Below are 17,561 nucleotides of genomic sequence, written 5' to 3' on the forward strand. Positions count from 1 at the left end.
GGGCTTGTGACGAAATCTGAGGGTCACCAAATCAGATGATTTGGTGGCCAGTGCCAGGCCTGGCGGGGTGACAGAGAGACCACCCTGCAGGGCGGTGGGGTGGGGGCTGTCCCAGGGGGCTGGGCCCGGAGGGACCTGGCAGGAAGGTAGGACTGGGAGGAGGGGCCACAGAGGACAACCTGCGACTGTCCCAGGTCCCCGGCTCAGACCCAGGCAGGATTCCTTCATCCAGGGCAGCCCCGCAAGGGGCCTGGGCCTGCCGGGCGGGGTGCGGACGGGGTGCGGGGGGAGGGGACTCCAGCAGGCTCCCTCCCCGTGGGCCGGGCGCCGGGACCTGCCGGGACGATTTCAGCTTGGGGAGGGGCCGGAGGAGCGGCGGGAGCGCTGGGCGCCGGCGGCCAGGAAGGCGGGGGCCCGGGCGCGTGGCCTCTGCAGGTGAGCGGGGACCCGCCGAGGGGCGCCCTGGGGCGGGGGGCGGGCAGCCCGCCTGCCGAGGGACACTCTTCCGGAACAATCCCCGGGAGGGCGGCTGGGGATCCCGCAACTTTCATTTTACAAGTTGCAGGCGGACGGGACTGGCGTGGGGCCCGCGCAGCCCCAGGGGCGCGGGGCTCCTGATCTGGGGGTCCTGAGTTCGAGCCCCAGGGTGGGCATAGAGGTCACTGAAATAAATAGACAATTAAACGGTAAAAATAAATAAAAGTTGCATGTTGAGTCAGGAGTGGGGGGCTATCTGGCTTCTCTCCTCCCCCACCCCCAGCTCCCCAGGACAGGGTGTGTGTGGGGGGGGGACGACCAGGTGATGCCATCCTCCTTTCCAGCCCTGGTCAATCACTGGCCTTCTGTCCCTACATCACACTTGCCACAATAACCAACCCCCCTCCCCCCCTTTGTCCCCCAACTCCTGTCCCTCCAGCCTGAGCCGGTTCTGCGCCCCTGTGTCGGGGCGCCGGTCCTGGAGACCTCAGCCCGGGAAGACAGTCTCTGGGCCCCTCCCCCTGGGCCCCTCCCCCCGGGGTTTCGTTTCCTCCTTCCTGCTGTGGGTGTCTGAGGGATTTCTATTATTCACTTGCTTATTCATCACTCTCAGAGCATATACCTGCCCTCCCGGGGAGGGGGGCACACAGGCTCCTCCTGGGAATAGGAAAACTGACATTTATTTCACACACATTTAATAATGATAGACTGGTGGGCAGGGGGGCCTAGGGTAAGATTATCTTGGAGACACTTGGATTCGGGTCCCATCTCTTTTCTGTTCACTTCCCGAGGCCTGGTAAAGTGATATTGTTAGGAAGATGCCATGAGCCAAGGCGCCAAGCCCTCCCCCCCCCCCCAATGGTGGGGCCTCAACAAACACCAGGCTCTTCCCTTCTTGGGCCCCTTTCCTTCCATGCCACCTCCACCTCCCTATGGGCTGGTAAAGATCTATAAGACAGCCCCTGGTCTTGAAAGGACTTAGGCAAGCTTGGAAATCCAGAATGGGTAGTGAAGGGAGAGGTGGAGAAGGGAGAGGGAGGCTCAGTAGGCGTGGGGGTGGCACTGGATGGGGAAGGTGCCTCCTGTGGGTCTCAGATAAGAACCTGGGACCAGGGCTGGGACCCCAGTGGAGGGAGATGCAGTTCTCAGCAGGATCTGAATTTGCACTCACACTGAGCAAGTGATGGCAATTACCAATTTCTAAAACCAAGTCTGCCTGGCCCCAGGCTAAGGGCTTTTAAACCCATTATCTCCTTGAATCACAACCCTGTTATGGTATTATTGTTAGCCCCAATTTACAGGTGAGGAAATGAAGATCCAGACAGGCTAGGGGATTGCCTGAGGTCAGTGGGCTAGTAAGTCCTGGATCCAGAGTTCAAGTCTAGGTCAGACTCCAGGCTCTATGCTCTCGGTTCAACTCCTTGCTGTCTTTCCAGCTCCTGTTGATCAGAAAGATCAAAAGGACGGCATCATTCTCCCAGCTTCCTAGACACGGGCTTCTCTCTTCTCCTACATCTACTCTGGGCCCCTTCATCCCAGTGGGGAGGAGCACACGCCTTCCCAATTCATTAATCCATTCATTCATTCATCCATCATTTATTCAATCAAGTGCTCTGTTGGTCACAAGAGGGCAGGGGCCATGTCTGTTCACAACTGTGTAACCAGCACCTTGTAGACCCGTGTAGCCATGGATGAGATGGTGATCATACAAAGAAGACATGGTACCTTAGGAGCAGAGGCTGCAGAGGGAACTAGGAGAGTTTAATTCCACCACGGCTCCTTTGTTCCCTACTGTATTCAGGGCCCAGCCAATGGCAGGCTCATGGTAGATGCTTATAAGGCTTTGCAGAGGAAGTGCTTAGGACAGTCTTGAAGCAGGTATTAGAAGTTCACCGGAAGAGGGGCCCCTGGGTGGCTCGATTGGTGAAGCGTCCAACTCTTGTTTCTGCTCAGGTCATGATCTGAGGGTTGTGGGATTGGGCCCCTCATTGGGCTCTGTGCTCAGTATGGAATCTGCTGGAGAGTCTCTCTCCCTTTGCTCCTACCTCCAGCTTGCTCTCTCTCTCTCTCTCTCTCTCTCAAACAAATTAATAAAACCTTAAAACAAACAAACAAACAAACAAACAAACAAACAAACAGAAGGGGCCCCTGGGTGGCTCAGTCTGTTAAACATTTGCCTTTGGCTCTGGTTGTGAATCCTGGGATCGAGCCCCATGTCAGGCTCCCTACTCAGTGGAGAGCCTACTTCTCCTTTTCCCTCTGCCCCTCCCCTTGCTTGTGCTTGCTCCTTCTATCTCAAATAAATAAATAAAATCTTAAAAAATAATATTTAGAAAAGAAATTCACCAGGAGAACAAATTGAGGAGGGAAGATATTCTAGCAGAGAGAGATGCTCCTGGAAAGGCCTAGTGGAGGGTGGGAGCTGGAATTGCTAGGGGCTCAATATGGCTGAAGTGTAGAATGTCTATGGAAGAATGATGGATAAATAGGCAGGGCTCAGGCCATGGGCCTTGTTAAGGAACCTAGATTTTACACCAAGGGTATTGGGTAACTATTGAAGAGATTTAGCAAAAGGAGGACTGGTATTTCAGAAGTGTGGCTGATGCATGGGGGTCAGGGAAATGGCACTCAGGTCTCTAGGCCTGACAGGGTTCCTCTCTGCTTAAGGAAATGAGCCTTCTTTAGGACCTGGGTTAGGACTTCCTTTTAAGGACATAATAATGGTTCCCAAAGGGCTTCCTAGGTTGCCTTGAGTCCTGATCCACTGTGTTTTGTCCTCAGCTGTGTGCTGGGTTGCAGCCAATCTCTTCTTTCTAGAAGTACTGATATTTACAAATGATTTACATTTGTATAATCTGGGGCAAATTCTGGGGTTTACCGCTTGCTGATCTGTGCTTTGTTATGTAAAGGAGAGAGTGGGTGGGGCACCAGGAATTATGTTGGGCTGTGAATGTGTCCTGGGAGTTTGTGTTGAACATGGTACTAGGGGTACATGGACGTGGATAGCTTTCAGAGAATCAGTTTCCAGACCCTCAGATTCTACAGGTATTCTTTCCTGAAAGGAAACTGCTTTATTGGATTTTTTTTTTTTTTTTTAGATTTTGGTGTTTTGTTATTATTATTATTTTTTAAGTAGGCTCCATGGCCAGCATGGAGCCCAATGTGGGACTTGAACTCACAACCCTGACATCAAGACGTGAGCTGAAATCAAGAGTCAGACACTTGACCTCTTAAGCCACTCAGGCCCCCCAGGCTGGATTCTTTTAAGCTCTCCTTGTGAACTCTTTCTTTCTTGCTTTCTTACTTTCTGGCTTTCTTGCTTGCTTTTTCCCTTGCTTTCTTTCAGTGGGCTTCATGCCCAATGTGGGGCTTGAACTCAAGACCTTGAGCCTGAGGGTTGCATGTTCCGCTTCTGAGCCTGCCTGGAGCCCCTAACTCAGCTTTGTTTCCCTTCTCTAGCTTTACTAGATTTGTCCTGAATCTTTTTATGGTGCATTGCTCGGGGCTATAAAACCAGAATGACAATTGGAGAATGCTTTGTTCCTTAGGGATTAGATAAAATAAACTGAAAGGGTGGTACCTCAGTGTAGGCTCTTAGAATTTACTTTTCATTTTATTTTATTGTTATTTTTAAAGTAAGCTCCACTCCCAATGTGGGGCTTGAACTCATGACACTGACATTGAGAGTCACATGCTCCCAACTGAGCCAGCTAGGTGCCCCAGTAACCAGAGGTTTAATAGGTTGCCCAAGGCCACAGAGCTATTAAGTGGTAGAATCAGGACTTTAATTCCAGAGCCTCCTTTCTAGAATTTGTACCCTTAACCGTTATGCTACTCTACTTTGAATTGAAGTGCCTTAGCTCTTTTATCTGTGTATTGTAGAATTAATTGGGACTTCAGTTGATTGTTGTGTGGATACAGATAAATTCATTTATAGAAATTTTTATATTTTTTTATTTTATTTATTTATTTTTTTAATAGAAAATTTAAAAAATGAAGATAGATTTTCTTACAGACAGAAAATTATTCTGGTTTGGCTAATTGGTTTGACGGTGAGGATTGGCTTTGACAATTGGATTACATGGCAGACATTTTCCAAACACTGAACGAGCTACATCTGGAGCTCCAAGGTTTAGATGAAAACCTATCTGAAAGCATGTTTCTAATAAGACAACACCAGAAAGTTCTGTCTTGGAACCTATTTTAACTTTTGAAAAATTTTAGTCATTATCGTAAAACGTGTGAGAGGGCCATGGCTTTTTCAAAATCTAATGGGGATTTGTGAGCAAAACTATGTGAAGACTTCTGGCATGTGGCTCGTGTACACATCACTGGCCATGTGCCTCAGGTGGGGATGAGGCTCCCGATCAGGTGAGCTGAAGTGACTTGTCCACGGGTAAGCAGAAGCCCAAGTGAAGCAAGATTAGGCATTTCTGACTGCTGTGATTTCTATCACTCCATGCTTCCTTCTTCATTCCTTGATGGTTTATTCGGCAAACATTTCCTGAGCACCTACAGATAGAGTAAAAAAATACACATTTTCTACTTTTTCTGGAATTTATATTCTAGTAGAAAAGACAATGAATAAGCATCCGATTTTTTTAGATAGTGACAAATGCTGGGAGCAAATGAGCAGGAGAATGTGCTAGAATATATGGGGCGGGCAGAGGGGTGGGTCAGGGAAGACTTCCCAAGGAGGTACTCTGTTATAAAGGAGCCTTGTGTATATATATGCTAAAGTGTGTGGGAGGGGTGGAGGAGAGATATTTAGGTCAAGGGAACAGCAAATGCAAAGACCCTGAGGCTGGAGAGAGCTTGGGGTGTTCTTGGGATAGAGAGAAGAACTCATGTATAACAACATGGAGATTTCTTTAAAAATTAAAAAATGGAAATAGCGTACAATCCAGTAATTCTACTTCTGGGTATTTACTTGAGAAAACAAAGACACATTCAAAAAGAGGCATGCATCCGTATGTTTATTGTAGCATTATTTACAATAGCCATGATACGGAAGCTACCTAAGTGTCCATCAGCAGATGAATGGGTAAAGATGTGGTATATATATATATATCTCCACTACTCAGCCATAAAAAAGAGAAGGAAATCTTGCCATCTGTAACAACGTGGATGGATCTAGAGGGTATTATGCTAGTGAAATAAGTCAGACAGAAAGACAACTACCATATGACTTCACGTATATGTGGAATCTAAAAAGCTAAGCAAATGCATAAATAAAAATAGAAACAGACTCATAGGTGAGGTGAGTGAAGGGGGATAAGGGGTATCAACTTCCACTTATAAAATAAATAAGTCATGGGGATAAAAAGTACGACATAGGGAATATAGTCAATAGTACTATTATGTTGTATGATGATAGATGGTCCCTACACCTATTATGGTGAGCATTTTGTAATGTAAATAATTGTTGAATCATTATATTGTACACCTGAAACTAATGTAGTACTGTATGTCAACTATACTTCAACTAAGAAATACATGTATTTGTATATAAAAGCAAGAACAGAGATATTGGGAGGGAGTGGTAAAATTCCACCAAGAAAGCAAGAACTAGGTCATATAGGACCTTACCAGCCCCAGTAAGGATCCTGTGTTCATCTCGAAGACAGTGAGAAACCATTGAGAGGTTTTAAGCTAAGTTGCTATACTCTGATTTATGGTTGTATTTGTTTGTTGTGGAGGGAGACAGGAGTGGAAACCAAGATGGAAAAGATTTCAGGTAGGACACTGGGGGTCTCCTCTGCGGAGAGGTAGTGAGATGAATAATGTTAATGGGAATGCAGAATGGTGTGGGATGCCATCTGTCTTCTGGTTCTGATGAGGTATGTTGGTAACTCTTGCTATATTAACAAATCACTCTAAAATGTGGCAGCTTAAAACAATCGTTTTATTTTATCGTGATTCTGTGGGTCTGGCATTTGGGCAGAGTTCAGCTGAGCAGTTCTGCTCTGTGAGCTGTCGGCTGGGGTCAGCAGCTTGGCTGTCTACAGATAATGGATGAGCTGGGCTGTACAGTCTAAGAAGGCTTCATTCAGGGGCACCTGGGTGGCTCAGTGAGTTGAGCGTTGGACTCTTGGTTTCCACTCAGGTCATGATCTCAGGGTCATGAGAGCCCACCCCGAGTGGGGCTCTGCTCAGTGGGGAGTCGGCTTGGAGAGTCTCTTCCTCTCCTTCTGCCCTTCTCCCTACTCACATGTGCACATGTTGGCTCTCGCTCAAATAAATAAATCTTAAAAAAAAAAAAAAAAGAGGAGCACAGAAGTGCCAGACCTGTATGTAAGTGGAGGCTTCTTTTCTCTAAGTGGCCTCTCTCTCCATATGAATAGATTGGGACTTCCTCATAGCATGCTAGCTTCAGGGTAATAAACTTTCTTTTAAAATTTAGTTTATTATTTATCTATTTAATTTATTTATTCCACTTTTCTTTTTTTTGTCTTTCACAAGAACTTTATTTTTATTTATTTATTTAAGATTTTATTTATGTATTCATGATAGGCATAGAGAGAGAGAGAGAGAGAGAGAGAGAGAGAGAGGCAGAGACACAGGCAGAGGGAGAAGCAGGCTCCATGCCAGGAGTCCAACGCAGGACTCGATCCCAGGACTCCAGGATCACACCCTGGGCCAAAGGCAGGGGCTAAACCACTGAGCCACCCAGGGATCCCCTATTTTTTTATTTAAATTCAATTAATTAGCATATAATATATTATTAGTTTCAGAGATAGAGTTCAGTGATGCATCAGTCTTGTATAATACCTGTGCCCATTACATCACAGGCCCTCCAACTTTCTTATTTATTTATTTTAATTAATCAATTAATCAATTAATTAATTAATTAAAGGTTTTATTTATTTATTCATGAGAGACACAGAGAGAGAGGCAGAGACAGGCAGAGAGAGGAGCCGGCTCCCTGCGGGGAGCCCGATGTGGGACTCAATCCCAGGACCCCAGGATCATGACCTGAGCCGAACGCAGACGCTCAACTGCTGGACCACCCAGGAGTCCCCCCTATTTATTTATTTTAAAAGCAAGCTCTGTACCCAGGGTGAGGCTTGCACTTATGACCTCAAGATCAAGAGTTGCATGCTCTACTGACTGAGCCAGCGAGGTGCCCCAGTCTTCAACCTTCTTATGGTCTTAGGTGTCCAAGAAGAACAAGACTGGGGTTGCTAATCTTTCAAGGTCTGGCCTTGGAATGTACTACTTCTGCTATGTATTATTGGTCAGAACCTGTCACAGGGCTAGCCCAGATCCAAGGGCAGGAGAAACAAACCCCACCTGTTAGTGGGAGGAATGGCAAATAATATACTTATACTCCATCATTAATCTATCACACTAGGCTTCTGGGAACTGATTAACCATAATCATCCTGATGGTGCTGACTCACTTATAAATCTAAATTGCAATATACCATGTTGGCACTATTTATAGATCTTTATTCCTCACTGGATAGGGAGGACCTGGGAACAGGAGGTGTTTTGGTTTTGTTTTGTTTTTTCCTTATGTTTCCAGAACCCAACATATATAAGGCATTCAGGGAATGCTTTTGCAGCGAATGCACACATCACATAAGAATTCATTGCTTATCAAGCCACAGTATACCTTAAGGGGCCCCCAAGGAGCTGTCAAAAAGGCATGCAGATTCCTGGGCAAGACCCCAGTCCAGACCCTCTGAATCTAAATCTCTAGGGTAGAGGTTTTTAGTCTAGGCTGCACATTAAAATATACCGGTACTCAGGCCCCAGCTCCAGAGGCTCTGATGCCACTGATGAGCTGGACTCCTAAGCCCAGACAGTCGTATTTGTATACAATCTCAGATAATTCTGACGTGTAGCCCAGGTTAGGAACCATTGCCAGAGGACTAGAATCGGCCATCTTCGCCTGACGTCCCCAGATGTTTCTGATGTAGGTGGTCCAGGAGAGGTGACTGTCCTCAGTTTGCCCAGGACTATCCTGATTTTAGCACCCCAAGTCTCACATCCCAGGAAATCCCTACTCCCACACAAACTGGCTCAGTTGGTCGCTATCAATGGGCCACTATTCAAGAAACATTGTAGATGAGGCAGTGAAAGCCCTCTTAAAGAATAATTACAAAAAATTTAAAAAAAAATTAAAAAAAAAAAAAAAAGGATCCCTGGGTGGCGCAGCGGTTTGGTGCCTGCCTTTGGCCCAGGGCGCGATCCTGGAGACCCGGGATCGAATCCCACATCGGGCTCCCAGTGCATGGAGCCTGCTTCTCCCTCTGCCTATGTCTCTGCCTCTCTCTCTCTCTCTGTGACTATCATAAAAAAAAAATTAAAAAAAAAGTAAAAAAAAAAAGAATAACTACAGATATCTAATGAAAGCAATGATTTTCCCTCCTTACTTAAGGGACCCACATGGTTGTACCATGCTATCAAGCAGAGTCAGCTCCTCGAATGAAGGCGGAAATGGCTCAGGGTCAATGTTTTCCTTCAGCCCCATACCCTGATGTACTTGGTTAACCTGGCTTATTTTATTTTATTTTATTTTATTTTATTTTATTTTATTTTATTTTATTATTTTATTTTATTTTTAACCTGGTTTAATAGGGTGTCCATCCCTGGTGATTTTTCCAGACTATATTCCTTAGTGTACATGAGGCAGCTTTGAAAGCCTGACCACAAACAGCAAGGATGTTGTGTTGAGGACAGTATGAGATGCAGGATGAAGTTCTTGTGTCTACACCAGTGTGTATTATTATTACTGTTACTTAAATTGTAATAAGGTACAAAGACATGTGTCCTATCTTAGCTCTGGGGGAAGCAGTGTGGTTAGTGGAGAGCCCAGGATCTCCAGATGCCTCAGAAAAATGGTTTTGTGTTTCAGCTTCGGTGTGGCGAGGTAGGCACATGAGCACGGGGGCCTCTTTTGCTTTAGTTGTTCATCTGTAAAATGGGCATAGTAATGACATCATTCTTCCCAGGGCAGCCAGGAAGACCCATTGAAATAGTAGAGGTAAAAGTGGCTGTCGACTGGGAAGGGGAGGCATTGTGATTTTGTGGAATGGGGGAGACACAAACAAATTATTCTGCTGAGAGAGGCCTTGCTGAGGACCAAGGCCCTGGCTCCCCCACCCTGAACCACAGCCACAGTTGTGTGGGATTCCAAGGAAGAAGTTTCACACGTAGTGGGCATGCACAGACCTCAGGAAGCACAGTGTCTCTACCTTAGTTGCCCTCACAGTGAGTGCAAGTTTGCTTTGCTTTAGGAATAAGAAAAACTTTTGGATAAGGGGGTTTGTGAGGGCATTTCTGTTTTGTTTTGTGTTTAAATCGCCTGCGTATTTGTTCCAAGTGTATCCTCAGAGAGGTAGCAAAAAGAAAACAACCACAGCCACAAACCCATAATATTGAAAAGCCGGTTCTTAATTTCTGTAGCTAAAAAAGCACTCTTTCAGGCTATAACCGCAGAGATGGCTGCAGGCCTCTGGAACTGGGCATAATGATGGTCTGCAGTGTGATGAAGGAGGCTGTTAATCTCCGTGGCCCAGAAGCCCAATCTGTGGCCTCTCCAATTACCAAGGTTGCCTGGCAACACCACCAAAAGCCTCCCCACGAGGCCCGGCTGGGCAAAAGTTGGGTACACCCAGCCCAGCCTGCCGCCCAGCCTCCTGGGCTCCCAGGCCACATCAAGGCTGGACTCAGCCTTGGCAGGGGCCCCGCCTGGTACCAGTGAATGGGTGGGGCCAGCGGCTTAAAGAAATAATTCAGATATTTAAAAACCTACTCATTTGAATGCAAGTAGGAAAGCGGCACAAACTAATGATCAAAAGTCTCTTCTGCCAGAGAGGAGTTGTCCTAAGGTGGGTGGCCTTGCCTGTGCTCTCCTGGGGGAGGTGAAGAAGGTGAAGGTGAGCCAGACTTAGACATTTGGGTTTTCAGAGAGGCAAATCCTTTTCCTTCCCTGGGTGCCTGTTTCTCTCTTGACTCCCGAGGGCAGCAGTGGGAATGGTGGGGATTCCCAGCCCCAGACTCAGGCCCATGACCTGCCCCTTCACAGCTGTCATTTGGAAACTCCCAGGCTCTGGTCTGGGTCTGTGTGTGGGGGAGTTGGAGGAAGATGAAGGAGATTAGGGGAGAGGGAAGGATGGATGCGAATAGTCAACGTGAAGGTGTGCACTTCTTTAACACTTGGTGTGCAGAAACCAGAGGGCAGAGGCTCACACCGGGTCTGGAGTCAGATGCCTGGGGCTCCTGGCCCAGCCCTCCCATCACTGGTGGGATTACCTTGATTAAGGTACTTGGAAGCCTGCATTTCCTTAACTACCCAATGAGGATGTTATAATCTTTTTAAAATTTAATTTTATTTTTAAAAATATTTTATTCGTGAGAGGCACCCAGAGAGAGGCAGAGACCCAGGCAGAGGGAGAAGCAGGCTCCCCATGGGGAGATCCTGATGCAGGACTCGATCTCGGGACCCCGGGGTCATAACCTGAGCTGAAGTCAGGTGCTCAACCACTGAGCCACCCAGACGCCCCTCTTATTTTATTTTTTTATTTTCATTTTTGGTTATTATCCTATTTTATGAGGTTGTTGTGAAAATTAATGAAGAGATTGCTCCTCAAAGGCTTAGCATAGAATCTGGCAGGTAGGAAGTGCTCACCTTTACGGCAAATCTTATTATTTCATTTGTTTCTTACAATAATTCTATAGGATACTGAAGGGAGAAGGGGGGGGTCTGCTTTATAGCCGAGGAAACTGAGACACAGGGAAATTAAGGGGTGTGCTGGGAGCAGAACTCGGGTCTTCACGGTGCCCAGCAAAAAGGCAGGTGACAAGCCCTGTTGTAGCCATTGCAGAGTGGTGGCCTTGGGGGTCTCCTCTGAGGGCTCCGTGACAGCAGAGCATGGGGTGGGGAGGGGGGTGCAGAGGAACAGGGCGGTGGAGGGCACTTTTCAACACAAAGTGTTATAAGGCTCTTGGTTAATGTGGTCTTCGTAGAATTCCCCTCTCCTTCCTTCCAGTATTCTTTTAAATAAACTCTATTTTGGAATAATTTTAGATTTACAGAAAAGTCGCAGAGAGTTTATTTACCCTTTACCGAGACGCTAGGATTTTCCGAACACCTCCTGTGTGCCAGGAACTTTCTGGGCACAAGGAATCCAGCAATAAAAGTGCCTCTGGTTTCCACTGGAAGATCACAGAGTCTGTGAGAGGAGTGGGCCCCCGGAGCCCCTAGTTTATGGTTCTCCATGTCACTTGTCAGAGACCTGCTACATCTATTAAATTAGTTTTTTCAGGGGTACCCGGTTGGCTCAGCAGTTGAGCGTCTGCCTTCAGCTCAGGTCATGATCCCCAGGTCCTGGGATCGAGTCCCACATCGGGCTCCCTGCCTGGGGCCTGCTTCTCCCTCTGCCTGTGTCTCTGCCTCTCTCTCTCATGAATAAATAAATAAAATATTTGATTTTATTTATCTATTCCTGAGAGACACAGAGAATATTTTATTTATTTATTCATGAGAGAGAGAGGCAGAGACACAGGCAGAGGGAGAAGCAGGCCCCAGGCAGGGAGCCCGATGTGGGACTCGATCCCGGGTCTCCAGGATCAGGCCCTGGGCCAAAGGCAGCCTGAAACTGCTGAACCACCGGGGCAGCACCTAAATAAAATCTTAAAAAAAAAAAAAAAAAAAAAAAAAAGAGTTTTTTCAGGAGTGGGGCCCAGGAGGCTGTATAAAAACATGTCGAAAAACAAATGTTCCAGGGGATTCTAAGGCAGAACTAGTTTGGGGGAACTACTGGTCTAGTGCAGACCATCCATTTGACCCCGCAGGTAAGAGCCAGGGCTCAGAGCAGGGGAGCGACTGGCTCCAGCCTGCACAACCGGGGAGTGGCAGGGTCTAGGCCAGAGAGCAGGTCCCCTGGTTCCATGTCTCCGTGTCTCCCCAACGCAGAACAAGACAGGAGTTTAACTTGCCAACAGGAAGACCCCACATAGAGCTTAGAAGAGTTTCTTGGCTACTCGGGTGTTAGCAGGTTCTTGGTGCCAAGGGACGGAAAACTGATTCTGGCTGATGGACACCAGTGAATGAATCTGATGGAAGGCACATTGGGTAGGAAGAGAAAAAACTATTTCTTGACTCGTACTCACATTTCTGACACCAAATATGTGGGTTTTTTCACACGGGGCATTTCTGACACCAGCTACCCCACCGGGTAAGGACTCAGTGCCCATGACTGCTCCCTGCTTCAGATGCCAGTTGCAGATCTGGGCTTCCAGTACTTTTGATCAACTGGCTATAAATTGGGGTTCCTATGACCCCCTCCTTGGCTTAATAATTTGCTAGAACAGCTCACAGACCTTAGGAGAGGACTTTACTTATTATTACTGATTTTTTTTTTTCTTTGAAATATATAAAGGAGACAACTCAAGAACAGCCAAATGGAAGAGATGCGTGGGGCAGGGCGGATGGGAAAGGATGCAGAGCTTCCATGAGATCTCTGGGTGTTTCATTCTCCCGGTGCCTTACTGTGCTTACCAACCTGGAAGCTCTCTGAGTCTTCTGTGGTTTTTTTTTTTGTTTGTTTGTTTTAAATATTCTATTTATTAATTCATGAGAGACACAGAGAGAGAGGCAGAGACACAGGCAGAGGGAGAAGCAGGCTCCCTGCGAGGACCCTGATGGGGGATCAAATCATGCCCTGAACCAAAGGCAGATGCTCAACCACTGAGCCACCCAGGCGTCCCCAAATCTTCTGTTTAGAGTTTTCATGGAGGTTCCATTACATAGGCGTGATTGGCTATTGACCATTGCTGATTCAACTCAATCTCTAGCCCTTCTTCCCTTCCCAGAGGTGGAAAATTCCAACCCTGTAAACACAGGGTTATTTCCTCAGGCAACCAGCTCCCATCCTCCAAGAGTCACTTCATTAGCATGGGCTTATTATGAATAACAGAAGATGCTCCTCCCACCCCTGTCACTCAGGAAATTCCAAGGGTTTTCTAGCTCTGTGCCAGGAACTGGGGATGAAGACCAAATATATGTATCTTTGTACAGCACAATATCACTGGTAGGTTACAAAATCCCTGGAAGGCTGCAGAAACAAGGTTTGGGAAATAAGCGGTGACAAAAGGAGACCAGGCACCTAGAACGACACCGAGATCACATTGCAGGGCCTGGTAGGTGAAGGCGGCCCCCCTGCTACTGCTGCTGCGTGCTCATTGCTACCACCTGCATCAATGATGCCACTGTGACCCCAAGGGCATGGACACTGGATCCAGCCACCACTGCTTTCGAGTGCACCAGTGTAAAGAACTTACCCAGTTTTGAAGCTCCAGCCTCAAAAATCCTAAGCAAGTGTGGCTAATGGGTGAAGCTTAAGTCACTACCTGAGCCTAGGGACCTGGCCGAACAAGGAGGACTGGGAGTTTTTACCCTCTGTAGTGGGAAGTGGTCCCTGCTGCCCATCATTCATGAGATGAAGGATTCCCCAAGAACCCTGACAAGTGACCTTTATCTAAGTGTTATCAAAAGAAGACACTGGGAGCCCTTGACGTGTGCAGATTCAACACTTTCAGTTTTGCATTTCATTATCTACCCTCAAAAGCCCCTTGTAAGTGGATGTGAATTGGATGACTTTGCTGCAGCCAGTCATTCAGGAGCTAGTGAGCCAGGCCTACTGTTCCTCTTGGGCTCGCCTGTCTTCACTCTTCTCTACTAGTTACAGCCTTTGGGTAACCTGCATGCAGTGACGAAGATCTTTCTTTTGTGTTGGAGAAGAGACTCCTAAAAATAAATCACTTGATAGTGCTAGAAATAGAAATGAGAAGAAAGTGAAGAAGCTTGAGAAAGTGACTTTTTTTGTGTATGTGTGTGTGGCCAAAAATAGAAGTGGGGGATAAAATTGGCATGGAATGTCGGGTTCAGCGGTGCCTAGGATTTCTGGGGGAGCTACTATGTGTGTCACATAGCTACAAGGAAAGGTGCTTTGGGAAATTGTCTTAATGGGTGTTTCAGCCAGTGCAGAAATTGCTCTTCGAGAGACAGGTTAAACTTGGCTTAAAGACGAAGAGGCACAGTGAACTAACCAAGGTTCTATTTTCTTTTCTTCTTTGGGACCTTGGGTGCAAAGGGTTGAACCTGGTCAATTAATACTCCTCATATAACAAACTTTATAAATAACCCTACATCTACATTTATGGAATTATTTAGGGTCTGAAATGCAATTGCTTAAAATTTTCTGGCTATAATTTATGACTTGATCTTGGGAGACACTATGTGGTATATTCAGTTTCCTGAAAGAGCTTTGGAAAAATCTTGTGCCATTGTACAGGATCTCCTGTGTAAATCTCCTTATGGAAATCTTTTTCTACTTTTTTTTTTTTTTTTTTAAGGCAGAAGAGTGTTCTGGGTAAATGAGTAGGACCCCACCCTTTCCAGTCCTTGGCCAAGACAATGGCTCTATGATTCATCACATGAGCAATGCTTATTCCAGATAAAGTCGGGATGTAGGGAAGTTCTTTCCACTTTTCCTCTTAAGAATACTTGCTGGCGCGCCTGGCTGGCTCAGTTGGTAGAGCATATGACTCTTGATCTCAGGGTTGTGAGTTTGAGTGCCATGCTGGGTGTGGAGCCTATCGAAAAAAAATTAGAATACCTGCCAGCCATTAAGGGAAGGTCTTTAGCTTTTGCTGCACAGGGGGACATCTTCATTTTTTTTTCTTTTTTATTTATTTTTTTTATTTATGATAGTCACAGAGAGAGAGAGAGGCAGAGACACAGGCAGAGGGAGAAGCAGGCTCCATGCAGGGAGCCTGATGTGGGACTCGATCCTGAGACCCCAGGTCATGCCCTGAGCTGAAGGCAAAGCCACTGGTGAGCCACCCAGGCGTCCCTCCTCTAACGTTCTTTTTAACAATCTACCTTTATTGCTCCACACTGGTAGGATGAGAACTTTTCACAGCAGTGCCACCCAGTTTTGATCTGTATTTGTGTGTGTGTGAGTGTGTGTGTGTGTGTGTGAGAGAGAGAGAGATTTCAACAAGAGTTGACAGCCACCTGATAAAGATAAAAGAGATAAAAGGTAGGAGGTGAGGCATCACATCAAGCCAATACTAAAGAAAGGTCATGAAACTTGGAAGATCTTTGCTTAGTGAGTAAGAAAGCACAGCCAGTGCAATAATAATTCCACTCCATATGCAACACCATGATGAGAGTGACCAAGTGAATAATTTCACAGCTGCAATGCTTTTATATCTCTCCAAGAGTATGATGTGTTGCCTTGTTTTGAGGCGCCTGCTTTATTTAATTGGGCCTTCAAAAATTCTAAATCTAAAGTATGTTTCTGGAGACTCTCTCCCAACTTTGACCTGTAGAACCCATGGAGTATCCGGACCATGCCTATGCAAGGACAAAATTAATGGCCTAACCTTAGATTAGCCTAGGGAGGAAAACCTTGTACCTAGGAGCAGAGGTCCTGCTGAGCAGACTTCAGCAGAGTATAAGGAAGAGCTACCTAAGAATTAGAACTGCCAGAAAACTGAAGTTCTTTGTAATTTTTCGCTACGATAAATAGTTCTGCACTGAACATTTTGAAATATAGCTTCTTGCACTTGCTCAGATACATTTGGAGGATAGATTTCTACCAGTAGAGTGGTTCTGTTGAAAGGTGTATGCTTTTCATATTTTGTAGCTACTGCCCAATTGCCTTCCCAGAAGGCTGCACCCATTTCTCATAGCCTCATAAATACGAATAATCTTTTTTCTTTTCTTTTCTTTTTTTCTTTTCTTTTCTTTTTTTCTTTTCTTTTCTTTTTTTCTTTTCTTTTCTTTTCTTTTCTTTTCTTTTCTTTTCTTTTCTTTTCTTTTCTTTTCTTTCTTTTCTTTTCTTTTCTTTTCTTTTCTTTTCTTTTCTTTTCTTTTCTTTTCTTTTCTTTTCTTTTCTTTTCTTTTCTCTCTCTCTTCTTTTCCTTTCCTTTCGGAAATCTTTTTCATTGTTTGATCGGTAATTTCTTCAAGGTGGTGAACTGGGCTCTCAGGAACTTAGGTGTGGGAGCAGAAGATAAACAAGAGTGGGAGGGACAGGGAATGCCAGAGACTGGAAGCACACCTGTGAGCATCGAGCAGCAGATGGTGGAGAGCTGCTTCGCCAGGGGGAGGCCCCTGTCTCCAAGGAACAGGGCACACAAACAGAGCTGGAAGTCAGAGTGTGAGTGTCATTGAGAAGAGAGGTAAAAACCAAATTGCTGCAGTTGCTACCAACATGTTCGTCTATTGCTGGAGCCAGAAGGAGCTAGAACTGGTAGTCAGATCTCATTACTGGACGTTTCAAGGAAGAGAGCAGACCCACAGTGAGTCCTGGCCAAGCTGAATGGGTTGTATATCTTTGTAGCACAGGGAATACATTTTTCTAAAATACCTGAAATGCTGGGCTTGACTTTCCAAAAATTCTAGAAATTTTGAAATCGAGAGAAGACAAAATTTTGAGGAAATATGATCCTTAGTTTTTAAAGCTCCTTTTAAGCTTTAAAGTTGTATTAACAATGTAGAATTAAAATTGTTTTTAAAGATTTTATTTACTTGGGAAAGAGAGAGCGCGAGAGTGAGCACGAGCAAGAGAAAGAGCAGAGGAAGAGGGAGAAGCAGACTCCCCGCTGAGCAGGGAGCCTGACTATGTGGGACTCCATCCAGGACTCTGGGATCATGAGCTGACCCGAAGGCAGACACTTAACCAACTGAGCCACCCAGGTGCCCTTAACAACGCAGAATTTAATTTCCTTATAAAATGATCATGTATGGTATCTGTATTTACAGTAGAGCTTATTAATACAATGTTAACCATCCCTAACTGAACTTATTTAGTTAATTTTAAGATTTTACTTTAATTTTTATTTTCTAAAATTTTTTCTAATGATTTTATTCATTTATTCATGAGAGACACAGGGAGAGGCAGAGATACAGAGAGAGGGAGGAGAAGCAGGCTCCATGCAGGAGCCCGATGCAGAACTCGATCCTGGAACTCCAGGATGAGGACCCGAGCCAAAGACAGATGCTCAACTACTTGAGCCACCCAGGTGTCCCTACTTCACTTTTTGTTTATTTTTTAAAAATTT

The 17,561-nt window shown here is 45.8% G+C and overlaps 1 protein-coding gene across 6 annotated transcripts in view; it reads left to right on the top strand.

The window, feature by feature from the left end:
- The first annotated feature begins 380 nt into the window (after positions 1–380).
- Positions 381–17,561, top strand: part of RHBDL2 (rhomboid like 2) — a 48,619-nt gene continuing 31,438 nt past the window's right edge. For 2 of the 6 annotated variants that reach the window (XM_055341976.1, XM_055341983.1), the window contains exon 1: positions 16,686–16,799. The gene's annotated coding sequence lies outside the window, so the exon portion shown is untranslated. The other 4 variants (XM_055341978.1, XM_055341980.1, XM_055341977.1 and 1 more) reach the window with 4 other exon arrangements.

Source organism: Nyctereutes procyonoides, unplaced genomic scaffold (assembly GCF_905146905.1).
Source record: "Nyctereutes procyonoides isolate TBG_1078 unplaced genomic scaffold, NYPRO_anot_genome, whole genome shotgun sequence".
NCBI lineage: Eukaryota > Metazoa > Chordata > Mammalia > Carnivora > Canidae > Nyctereutes > Nyctereutes procyonoides.